At 43.7% G+C, this 12,827-nt stretch overlaps 2 non-coding genes across 2 annotated transcripts; both read left to right on the forward strand.

Annotated features, from left to right (window-relative positions):
* The first annotated feature begins 1,649 nt into the window (after positions 1-1,649).
* Positions 1,650-1,813, forward strand: LOC133146043 (U1 spliceosomal RNA). Its single transcript, XR_009711274.1, has one exon. It is a non-coding gene; the product is annotated as a U1 spliceosomal RNA (small nuclear RNA).
* Positions 1,814-12,494: 10,681 nt separating this feature from the next.
* Positions 12,495-12,686, forward strand: LOC133145804 (U2 spliceosomal RNA). Its single transcript, XR_009711055.1, has one exon. It is a non-coding gene; the product is annotated as a U2 spliceosomal RNA (small nuclear RNA).
* The last annotated feature ends 141 nt before the right edge of the window (positions 12,687-12,827 follow it).

The raw sequence follows: 12,827 nt of genomic DNA on the forward strand, positions 1-12,827 counted from the left end.
ACATTTTTGAGAAATGGTCCTTACCGTTGCATTTATGACATGTTTGTCCACGTGCTGGGCATTTGGGATCCTTACCCATGTGGTCAGTGTAGCCACACCTGTAGCACTGCTTCTCTGCTTTATTGTCATCACAATTCTTCAATTTACCTTTTGGCCTTGTGAACTTTCCTTTTTTCGTTGTGATACGACTGATCGTTTCCCCCTCTTTCTTGATACTGCTCCCATTCATTGCTGCTAGTTGCTCTTCCACTCGCTCACATTGCGATGCCAACTCCAACGTGCGAGCCAAAGTCAAACCAGGTCCATCCTCGAGAAGCTTTCTCTTCACGTATCCAGAACAGCATCTGCTCAGGATAGCGTCTCTAATTTGATTGTCCTTGTCTCCTTGAAAGTCACAGTCCTTCGCAGCCTGACGTAAACGTGTACCAAACTGTTGCACCGTTTCTCCCTGATTTTGGAACAACTTGTGGAAGAATTGGCGCGCGTAAGCTGCATTCACTTGGGGAACAAAGTAGGAGTCAAGTGTCCTTACTGCTGCCGCGCAGTCGGTCACCTCACCCATGTTTGGTAAAGTGAAGAAAACATCCTGCACGTCCTGGCCCGCCAAATGCAAAAGTAGAGCGCGTCTTCTTTGTTTAGTAGCATTGGTCGTATCCTCGTTCATTATCAGTCCTTTACCGTCAGCATACAACTCGAAAGATGTTAGCCATCGTGTCCATCTTGGCCCGAGAGTAGCTGGATCAGTGCAGCAAGCAAACGGTTGTAGCTCCGACTTAGCCATGTTAGCTCAAACTTAAACTTGCTCACGAAAATCGTCGTCGTTATCTCCTCTTCCTTAGAAGGTGGACGTCATCCTCGTCGCCATTGTTGTGTGCTCACCTTATATCTTTATTAGGTAATGCACTCTGAATCAGGACCCGAACCGATGTCTTTAATCACTTTTATTCATGAAACAGAGGGCCATCAACTTGCCGCTCTGTCTGCATATTCATTTCCCTGAACGTCACTCCTTCACTACGTCATCACGTAGGCCCACAGTACAATATCAGTACATGACAGTTCATGACGGTTCATCTTAGGCGGCAGCAAGAATTTACGTAACTGTTCTAAAATATGGTCAAAATGTATTTTTTTGCTTGAGATTTTCCTATCATTGTTCCAGGATCTTTTAGTACAATTCTTGTTCTCCAAATGTTAAGAAAATGTCATTTTCAAAACTCGTTCAGAAAAAGAAGTATATATATTTTTCTGCGGTAATGTTGGAGATTTTCAATAAATACAAATTCATACCGTTTTAGGGTTCTCAGGAGAAAAGAGGCACTGCATGATGGGCATGTTTTGACTTCATTTATCGGTTTATTATAGTTGCTGGCATCACCACTAGACGGCGACTCTAGGAAAAAGGAGGTGAACAAAGACGTAGAGGCAGTAGAAAAAGAAGCAAGGCATGATGGTCATGTTTCTGAATCTATTTTTTACTTAATTTAAAATGTTTTGGTTTTGAATGACTAAAGGTGTACTATGTTAACAGTTCTACGAATGCTGTCTCATCCACTGAATACGTGTGCTCACACTTTTGTACCAAATTAGCCTCTGACTGTAGATGGTGTGCGCGGTGAAAACGTCGGCCCCGGCGACGTATACAACTCATACTTACCTGGCAGGGGAGATACCATGATCAAGAAGGTGGTTCACCCAGGGTGAGGCTCAGCCATTGCACTCCGGTTGTGCTGACCCCTGCGAATTCCACAAATGTGGGAATCTCGACTGCACAATTTTTGGTAGTGGGGGACTGCGTTCGCGCTCTCCCCTGATTCTCCTGTACAATACAAAATCCCTCACACGAAGCCAAATTTCATGGTCGCCACATACTGAGCAAGCTGTGCTCTGCAACTGTGCACCTACTTGCCGAACTTCATTCAACAAATTAGTAATTGCAAAATAAAATGTAATTACTACGTTCCCGACCCGTTATTGATACGAACGTATATGATATAACTTTCATATAACCTGCTTTCTGGAATAGCCCCACGGATCATTTCCCGTTCTCCATTTACCTACACTATAAAGAAAAACTAATGGCCAAAAGGTACGTGGACCCAGACATACAACTGATTTTTGCACCCCCTACTCTACTGGTCAAATCAAGAGTAGTTTACATCACAGTCCGTTAGCTTCATTCTCACAGGATAAAGCAGAGGGTCAATGACGTCATTGATTCAAGTTCATGGCGGCTGGCAGCAAGGATATACGAAAAAATATGATCAAAATGTCTTTCTTTAAATCAAAAATTGTGCCAGAAATTTTTAGTACAATCCTTGTTCTCAAATTTTTAAGAGAATGTCATTTTCTAAACTTGCTCAGAAAAAGAAATATATATCTTTCTGCGGTACTGTTGGAGATTTTCTATAAATACAAATTCATATGGTTCTCAGGTGAAAAGAGGCAATGCATGATGGGTATGTTTTCACTTCATTTCTTATGCTGCCACCACCACTAGATGGCAACTCTAAGAAAAAGGAGGTGAACAAAGGCGTGGAGGCAGTAGAAAGAGAAGCAAAGCATCAGTTTATGGGTATTTACGAGGGTATTTTTATATTAATACTGAGGTAAATTTTGGATTCTATGCGTCACTGTATGTCACCTTAAATGGCGACCTTGCAGCAGTGAGAAGACCCTAAGCTATTTTTGCGGTACAGAGAAGATCTAGTTTCAGCAATGTGTAGGTGCTTAGAATATGGAAGGGCCATTCGTCCGTGACCAGGAATACCTTTGTCCATGCACTTTTAAGGGCATCGGAAGTAACCAATAGAGTGAGACTCGGACCACAGCTGTTGTCTTACGAGGTACAAATGATGGGGGAGAACAGATAGAGGGGCGTCAAGAACGCGAAGAGGAGAGCGCGAAGAGCAAGGGGCGCGCAAGGCGCAGGGGCGCAAGGGGCAAGAGCAAGAAGCGCGAGGGCCTTTTTGGGGCGAACATCTGTGCTGTCAAGAGCTGAACCATCTTTGCTTTTGGGGCCACTCAAACTTTTGGAGAGACATCACTTTGACATCGGTTGAATAAATCTTTTCCCAATCAGCCGTGTGTCACCGAAGTGCTTCCTTACCCGGACCAGCCATCGTCCACTGAGTGTTTTTTTGGAGACCAGCGAAACAACAAAGACCATTCACCACATTTTTGGCGTCACGAACAGGATTCGTGTTCCCCCGGGGAATTCGCGCCCGCTTCCTGAGCGAGAATCCAGCGGTCGACCAGCGGCTGTCATTAAGGTGAGATGCTTCGCCCGCAGTTGCCGCGATATGCTCGGTTCTTGGACAGGTGGGGGGTCGGCCCCTTGAGGGGGGCAGTTACAACCGAATCTGATGTGGCCATGAGCTGTCTCGGGAGTAAGTTGTCTCTCCCAGTCAAAAAGTCGTCATAATTCGACTTTCGAAGGGGGAGTGGCCCCAAATAGAAGCAGCAAAGGAAAATAAAATAAAAAAAAATAGAAAATAAATAAAAAATAAGAAATAAAAAGTGAACAGTAACTTAGAACTTAATGGGGAATGTGCACAGTGGAGTGAGTGACATGTCTGGTGAGAATGATGAATGATGAAAAAGAAAAAGCCCGAAGTAGTGTGGCTCGTGACGGGACAGGTTGTCAGGGACATCGCTGTTGACCGTCACAATAAAAGAATGATAGAAAGTCCCATAAAACGTGGACTTTAGTTTGGCGACAGATCCGATGGAGGATAGAAATTTTAGCTGGGTGAATGAGGCGAAAACACAGATACGATTGAACACTGTTGCGACAGGAAACTACCCGCCCCAGATGCAGTTCCTGGAAAAGCCGAGACACTGCAGTCGCACTCAGTGGCCGTACGGGCCAAGTGCGCACCTGTGGAGAGTTTCGATGGCTGGGTTAGTCTCCGTCAAAAGTCCGACCAAAAAGGGAGGCTTGCGCTGACCGCGTTTGGCAAATAGGAAAAGTGCGCAGCCTTGGCATCCGTAACTGTGAGCATGAATGTGGAAGTGACCCGGTCAGACCCTTTTTTAAGGGTGCCGAAGTGGTCCGGTCAGACCCAGTTATGGGTGCCGAGATCCGGTCAGATTTTAAGGGTACCGAGGAAAATAAAGCGCGCGTAAGCCACGTCGTTTGGACACTGATCGAATTAGAAGTGTGTGGGGGTTACAAGGCTCCTCGATTTAAACGCTGGTGCAAGGAAATGAATAGGTAAACCCGGTGGGCTGTCATTTTCGAATACCGAGGTAGCTGGTGCGTTATCGCGGCAACGGTCCGATCCCGATTTGTCGAGGCGCACTGTAATAGCATGCACGTCTGTCAAAGTTTGATAAATTTGAGCCGGCGACAAAACCGATATTGGACGAAGGTTTTGTGCGGCTGCTGTGTGAAAATGGAAAACGTGGAAAAGAGGCCTCTGGGGGGTTTAGTAGTGATATAAAAAGTAATTTGTGTGCACACTTAAGTTAAATTCTGCAGAATAAAGGGGAGATATACAGCGCTATTAGGAACGAAACGAAACGACACAAAAGTTAAGTAAGACGTGCGTATTTGTCAGTGCATCTGCTCTGATGACAGTTAAAATGACCAAACTGCTCAACAGCAGTTGGAAAGAAGCAAAATGTGGAATGGATTCGAATCCCGTTGTATGTCTTTTGTGTCCGTGTGTAATCTTTGTGAACTTTGTCATCTTTATGTTGTCTGTTTGAGCTTCCGAATGAATGGACGCTTGATGTGTGTACTTGTTGGGCCCCGTAAGTGTGTGTGTAGGGGTGTGTGCGTGCGTGTTTGTGTGGGTGCGCGCGTGTCCGTAAGTACGTGTGTGTGTGCGTGAATGTGCTCATGAGCGCGCATGGGGGTGAGTTTGAGTGTTTGGAAAACCACCAAAAATAACGGATAGTAGAGTGCGCTCTCGTTGCTCTGGGGCGCGTGCACGCCTGCGGTGCCCGCGCGCGGGGGGAGATCTGGCGGTGGGTAGGGCAGGGAGTGGCCAACCTGTATCTGCCCACTGTGTTTAAGGCTGGCCCCTCCCCGCGCGGTGATGCCGAGGCGGGGCGCAGGGCCGAAGTTATGCCCAATTAAGGGGGCCTGCCCTGCCAGCAACGAGAGAAACTATGATAGAATGGTGAAAGACGGAATGCTGAAGGAGCAAAAGAATGCATGACCAACTGGAGAAATAGGAGCATGCGTGTGTTAACCAATACGACACCAATATAGATGTATCCAAAGAAAAACATGCTGGGACGACAGCAAGCGGTGGCAGAAGAGTGTGGCCCCCTCGTAAATAATGGGGGACCCCTCTAAGGCCAGCTGACGCTCCTTTTAGCATTCTGAGAGGAATAGGAAATTGGATCTGACGAAAAGCTCAACTTATTAATTTAAATTGCTGAAAGGATGACAAAATTGAAAACAAATTATTGATACTCGTTTCTTTGGGGCTCTCCTCAATACTTCTGATTTTCTCGTTACATAAAAAACCTGAGACGGCGGATACATCCGTTGTCTCATGGAGGACATAGAGACACAGCATGAACTTAGAATTAATGTTTAACAGCCGTCTAACACGTGGAGTAGGAGCATGCGAGGGCTAACCACTACAACCCAAATATAGGTGATTTGAGTGTCTAAAGAAAACTCAACCGGTCAACACTAATTTATGAGAGCAAGAGAGGTATCAAGTGAGGGCCACAGCAGCAGCTGGAATTAAAGGAATTCTCTGGATTTAGACATAGGACTGAATTGTATGCATGGAGAGCCTGCTCGTAAATTGCGTTGGCCCGACAAGGCTGACCAGTGCCCACTGTAACAAGACGTACAGGTCAAAAGCAGCAAGTTCAAAATAGAGGAGGAGATGCCAACGAGGAGAGATTGGATTTGGTAGTAATTTGTTGGTTCTTTTAATACTCTTGTAAAAGTATGCTCGGTACAAATAAATTAGCGATAGGAGCATTTTAGAAGTCCAAAAGCAAGAAACTCAAATGAAAATCACATTCTAGATTCGAGTAATGGAGCCTAACTGGAGCATGGGAAAAGTGAACAGCTGAGAAATGGCCTTCGATGTAGTGGCGGAGAATTAAAAATTCAAGATAGTCCAGTAATATCGGTAAGTGAGCATAACACCAATAATACTGAGGGCAAACCAGAGAGGATGCAATGTTTGGAACATGACTTAATTATGAATAATGTACATTCTGTACGCAAAATTGGGAAACTTTATCTGAAATTGAAGGCTCAAATCAGCAAAGGTGAAAAGATGATAGAGAGGATTGCATAAAATCAAAGGCAGGAAAACAAACAATAGAATGTAGCCTGAAATTAGGATGATCTTCTGGAAATCACAGTATAATTGAGAGAAACCACAGTTAAGACTTGCAATTTTAAGTTTGGGGTAATCTGCCACTTTAAAATTGTTCAAATAAGGTCCATCACAATACAGCCGAGAGCTCATGAAGGAAAGGCAACGTTTTTCTCAAATATATTAAATTCTTGTTAATAGGAGAATTGGAAGTTTGATTAACAAAAGGTACTAGGTAATTAATGGCTAATTGGAAGACGATATTTAAGTTTGGTTTCCCAGTCTGTCTTTTCCAGTATCCAGCAGTGACCCTGAAACTCGATCCCGAGACTCCACCGACAGCTGAGAACAACAAGAAAACGGTGCATGGCTCTGAGGCACCTTTGACCTTTTGCAAGAGCAAAGAAGGACTATATTTGTGCTTGGGGGGAGCACAACGCTCCGGAGGAAAACGACATCCTCTGAGGCGAGAGTGAAGAAACTTACAAGATGTGAATGGACTCAGTTGAAAATGGACTCATCCGAGAGTGAGGAATGAGTTGGCTCTGAGGCTACAACTAAAGACAACAACTTGAAAATGAGGTGCGGCGAAAGAACCATGAGACCTGAAATGTGCAACAAGCGAACTGGACTCCTTGCTGGGGCGTAATCAATACTTGGTGGGCTTGGCTCAAAGTGAATGGAAGCTTGCTTGGGCACTGAACTTGACACAACTGAGGAGTCTTGATAAAAGATAAATAAATAAATCAGGAACAAAATGTGTAGTGTTACAGAAAAAGGGAAAGGATCATAATCAGAGGATAAATTTGGATAAAACAGGCCAAATTGTATGAAGTAAGAGTAGGATCACATTTAGTCCACCCAGCTTAACAATTAGACATAGAGTCATTGACAAATTGGAGATGAAAATAGGACATTAGGACCCAATAGGATGCAGTCAAGAGGTGGCTAAATTGTACAATGGACCTGATTATTATTAATTAATAAAATTAGAAGTTAATTACAACTCACGGGGAATTCAGAAAGTCCGATAAGTTCAAGGAATAACAGCCATGGAAACTTTTGACAGTTAAGAATAATGCGGCATAAGAGTCACACAAAATGACAGTTAACGAGATGACAAACGTGATAGGACTCAAATAACAAATGCATTGACAAGGCAAAGTGAAAACACCATAGGGGAGTAGACTGTCGGAGGGACCCTTTTGAGTATCTTTACCCAGCGGTTCGATCAGAATGATTGATTAGGATAAAATTATTTAAGGACCATCTGAGGCTGCTTCTTTCCCCATGCTCACCCTTGGACAGGCTCAGCAGTAGAAATAACTGAATTTTTTAGGCATTTAATTGACAGTTTTACGGTAAAAGTGAGGTACGATTGTATGAAATATTTAATCGAGAAGAACATCCAGAAATGAAGTGTTACCTTCAATATTCACTGATTGCCTACTCACTTACACATACTAAATTTGTTTGGTGTGGAATGAGAGCTGAGCGATGAAGGTGACCGAATTGGCACTTGTGTGGTTAAGAATGTGTATGTGTGTCTGGGACAGGGTGAAAGGCCAAAGTATTTTGGAGTTGGGGTGAAAGGGTCACAGTTGAGGGTAAGATTCCTCTCACATGAGACTGGAACACCCAAGTTTGATGAGTGATGAGTTGTAACCTTAACCAACAGCTGATGGTTACTCAGAGGCACCATGACCAACAAAATAGTTCATGGAGAAGGCCCATTTCAGCAACACGAATGGACAAGACAGGACTAATATCAAACACTAGGACAATGGACGATATGACGTGACAGACTTGGACTCACCCGACGGGATGACTGACTAGGTGGATGACAACCAAACATTTGAAACTTAAGCTTGCTTGTGGCAAGTGCAAGCTTTGCTTTGTTTCTGTGCGTCACTTGACTTATTGCAGCATCAACCACCAGCCAAGGAGCAGATTGCTGGCTGTTGTATAACTTGTAATAATTTTGCAGGTTGGCGATTGCAGTCTTGGAGAGTTTATATTGAATGCACGTGAAAATGTTAACCCTAACCCTTTTGATTTTTGTGATGATTGAGGATTTTCAGGACAGAATCCCCGGGCGCCATGATTCGTTGTGTGTCTATGTTTTATTTTGATACTCTATGCCTGTGTACTTTTTGTGAGCACAAGGGTCCGCTGTCAGCAGGGCTGTATGCTCACTGGCAGGAGTGCGATGATTGTTGTTTTGTTGCCGAGTGTGGGGTGAACAGTCAATTTTCAGGAAGTTGGGGATGACAGTTCTGAATGAGTGAAAGGTTCGACAAACTGGCTGCAGGACATATGATGATGCGGTAGGACGTTTTGCCGGTTCCTTTTTGAATGCCTGATGACACATTGAGTGAATGTGTCAGAGGGGGGAGTTACATTTAAATGAGTAAGTAGATATAAAAGCTATTTGTGACATTCAATGTTTTTTCGGATTCAATTATTTTTGAGGCTTTAACAGGACGTGCCAGAATTCAACAGGCAGTGATGGAAGGAGCAGAAGAAGCATCTCGAAAGGAAAGGAGTTAATGGGAGACAACAGCCTGGAATGGATGCAAAGCGTGGCAACAATCTAGCGACAGTAACGGTTAAAGTGTCAACGGAAAAGCACGAATGATGACAAATCATACAGCTAATAGGGATTAGACTGCAGCGCAATAGACAACAAATGTTTGGAAGGTAATTAAATAAAATAGGAAACTGGACCAGAAACAAGCAATAGGGATAAATCCTTAACATATGAATGCATTAAAGCTGCTAATGAAGGGAAAGTATTTAAGAACACATTTTAAGAGGGTTAATTTGCATAACAAATGTTGAAAAGAGTTGGATAGTTAAATCATTTTGGGAAGATTACAGGTTCATTCAAAAGGGCGACTGATTTGAACAGTAAGATGACTTGAAGGGGAGACAAAGATAAGGTACATAAACTAATTAGGTGAACAAAACTGACAGGACTGATGCCCATTTGAGAATACTGAGAAAAATTGGATTCAAAGAGGAAAATTTGGAGTAAAAATTAAGATTTGAACTGGGAAAAGCAATTGCAAAGACTGATTGACAGGACTTCAGACAGGGACAGCTGCAGCAGGAAAGACTAACTTGAACAGGCAGAAGTTACTCTGCTACAGGACGGATCTTGCGAGACCGACAACACGACGAGAAATAAGGGGGATTATTCATAACTCCTAGGGGGAGTGTTTGTTTGTTTGTTTGTTTGTTTCAGGGATCACGTGGACCTCTGGATCATAGGAGTAGATGCCGAGAACGCCTCGGAGGTTCTACTGAGCACTTCGATGAGACGACGACCACCAGTCGTCCCCGTGCCCCAATCAACCCCAAAAGAGAAGATTTAGTTTGCAGACGACTGGTTATGGAGATGTCGTCTACTGGGGCTGACCGAAGGGGGCCGGGCGGACTTCCGGCCTACGCTGGGCATAGCTGCTTTTTTCATTGCAACTCAAGGTTTTGTGCTGTTGTCATCGTTAAATACTGGCAGTGGCTCCCGATTATTGCAGACCCCGTGGACGCTGACCGGGGCCTGGAAAGAGACTCTGAGGACGGTGAAGTGGACAAAGATTTTGGATGGACGGCAGGCCCTGAGCAGTGATCCCGGGGCAAATTCACTACTGAGCATTCAGTGGACTGGACTTTGCATCGACAGGCACTTACATATGCAAGGGGGGCAACACTGAGGGCGCTTCAACGTTTCAGTATGCTGTGATATTGCGTCAATATTTTATCAATCAGTACTTTATCTGATGACTACGTGCTGCAATTACTTTATCTTATTCATTTAACTTTTCACATGTTTACATTGACAATGCAGTTTGACTGTTTAGCGGTCGGTGAACTTGTCATTTCTTTTCCTTCTGTTTTGTGAGCTCATACTGTTTTGTGGATTGTGATATGTGCCGACTCCTTGTACCTGGCTGACGCCAGGTGGAAGGAATCACTGAGGATGTTAGAAAGGGCCTCCCTCTTTTTCCGTGTCATTAGACTGGCAGGGTTTTTTCTCGAGGGAGGGCCGGCAACTTTTTGAGGTTTCTAACGGACCACACCAAATTCATTGCTTCATTAATTATCGACGGTATTGAGATATTACCTAAGGGGGGTGGTTATCGTCATTTGAATAATGTGGACTTCAATTTTCTTTATTTGTGGTTCCTGAGAGGCCTCAGATTGCTTTCAGGGAGCAATTGGATAACAAAGTAGTTTGAGCTTTCCTAGTTAAAATAACCTTAAGTAGCATGCCTCGAGCGTGATATAGGCTGTGCAGGTATAGGCCAAATTGTAGACGTGATCAGAAAATTTGGTTGGGTGAAGATTTTTGGATGTTTACCGATGTCATCTCTTTTTGGACCGTTTTCGGGACATTTATAAAGTCCCGGAGGGGGGAATGAGGTAAATTTTGGATTCTATGCGTCACTGTATGTCACCTTAAATGGCGACCTTGCAGCAGTGAGAAGACCCTAAGCTATTTTTGCGGTACAGAGAAGATCTAGTTTCAGCAATGTGTAGGTGCTTAGAATATGGAAGGGCCATTCGTCCGTGACCAGGAATACCTTTGTCCATGCACTTTTAAGGGCATCGGAAGTAACCAATAGAGTGAGACTCGGACCACAGCTGTTGTCTTACGAGGTACAAATGATGGGGGAGAACAGATAGAGGGGCGTCAAGAACGCGAAGAGGAGAGCGCGAAGAGCAAGGGGCGCGCAAGGCGCAGGGGCGCAAGGGGCAAGAGCAAGAAGCGCGAGGGCCTTTTTGGGGCGAACATCTGTGCTGTCAAGAGCTGAACCATCTTTGCTTTTGGGGCCACTCAAACTTTTGGAGAGACATCACTTTGACATCGGTTGAATAAATCTTTTCCCAATCAGCCGTGTGTCACCGAAGTGCTTCCTTACCCGGACCAGCCATCGTCCACTGAGTGTTTTTTTGGAGACCAGCGAAACAACAAAGACCATTCACCACAATACTTTAATAGCTAAATGGCTCCTATTATTGTTCCTTACATATAGTATAATTTGTGGAAAATATATTAATTTATTGCTCAATGCATAATCAATAGTTTTATATTTGAATGGGTGGATGTCACCAAAAGCTGTCCCTAAAGCTTAACCAATTTGGTCTGTAAACTTTAGCAGAATTAATAACTACAAGGCAGGACTACTAACTATTTCCCATTGACAAGTATAGGTGGCTCCGCTTTCGCAGAGCATCAAAAAATTGAGATGAACTCTCATTGTTCCTCCCTACGGAAATCTTTAGTAAAAGGCGATCGGTGAATTTGCAGCAACCATTCCTTCTAATACAAACAATAGACGTTCATAGATTTACTACATTTAGAAGGACTCAACCTAAATAGACAGTTTAAACGAGTATTTTGTGTTCATCAATGTGTTTTTTCCTTGAAACATTGTTGGCGCACAGGATTATGGATACCTGATATTTCAAACAGCGTCACCTATCGATTGGGCAACTATTTTGAGTGTGAGTTTTGAACGTATAAACAGATGTATGTCTTGGTCCGTGTACTTTTGGTATGAGAGAAATGGAAATGATCCGATTTCCGTGTGTTATTTTCAAATGTGTAATTTCAGATTTTTATTCAACACAAATCGGGAAACAAAAGACGATCGTAATTTCCTCAAATGAGTGTTAAGAAATGCTGGCGTGGATTGGAATGCGATTCACCTCCACTGCGATGGTGGCGTTTGAGGGTTAATGTAAATTGCCACAGCAGGAAACAGGAAGTAGTTTGGCGAAGTGGGCCGCGTGTTTTTTTGCTGCGTGTTTTTTTTCCCGTCAAAATGTTCGTCAAACAGCTATCTTGCCTTCGGTCCCGAAATGTATCAAAAGATCCGATTGTTTTTGGCGAATGACCAATTCGTTTTGTTGGTCATTAAAAGCTATTCCCATCAGGAGCTCAGTTCATCGTTATTCTATTGGGTCAACGTGAACCACGTGACACTAAACCTCCACGAACACACGAAAATCTGCAACCGATGCACAGGTTGAAAACAGCCCGGTGACGCATTATCATTCCAAACTGTTAAGAGTTGAGGTTTGTTACGGTGGTCGGTACGTGGCATTAGTATGACTCAATATATTTAAACCGTAACTTGAATTGGTAGTCTCTTTATTTAAGTAGTTTTCTCAGACCAACTTTAGGTTATCGCTTCTCGGCCTTTTGGCTAATATCAAGTGAAGTATCTGTTCTTATCAGTTTAATATCTGATACGTCCCCTATCCGGGGACCATATATTAAATTGATTTCTGGAACCGGGAGATGGAATTAGGGGCTTGCTCCGTCCACTCCACGCATCGACCTGGTATTGCAGTACTTCCAGGAACGGTGCACCCCTCTGCTGGTCAAATAAAGGATCATTAAGTCAGGAAGCCATTAGAATCGGTCTGCTTCATTCTCACAGGATAAAGCAGAAAGTCAATAACGTCTTGAAAGGGTTTGATTCAATCAAGTTCATGACCTTTATCTAAATGTGAATA

Source organism: Syngnathus typhle, linkage group LG21, assembly GCF_033458585.1.
Source record: "Syngnathus typhle isolate RoL2023-S1 ecotype Sweden linkage group LG21, RoL_Styp_1.0, whole genome shotgun sequence".
In the NCBI taxonomy this organism is placed as follows: Eukaryota; Metazoa; Chordata; class Actinopteri; order Syngnathiformes; family Syngnathidae; genus Syngnathus; species Syngnathus typhle.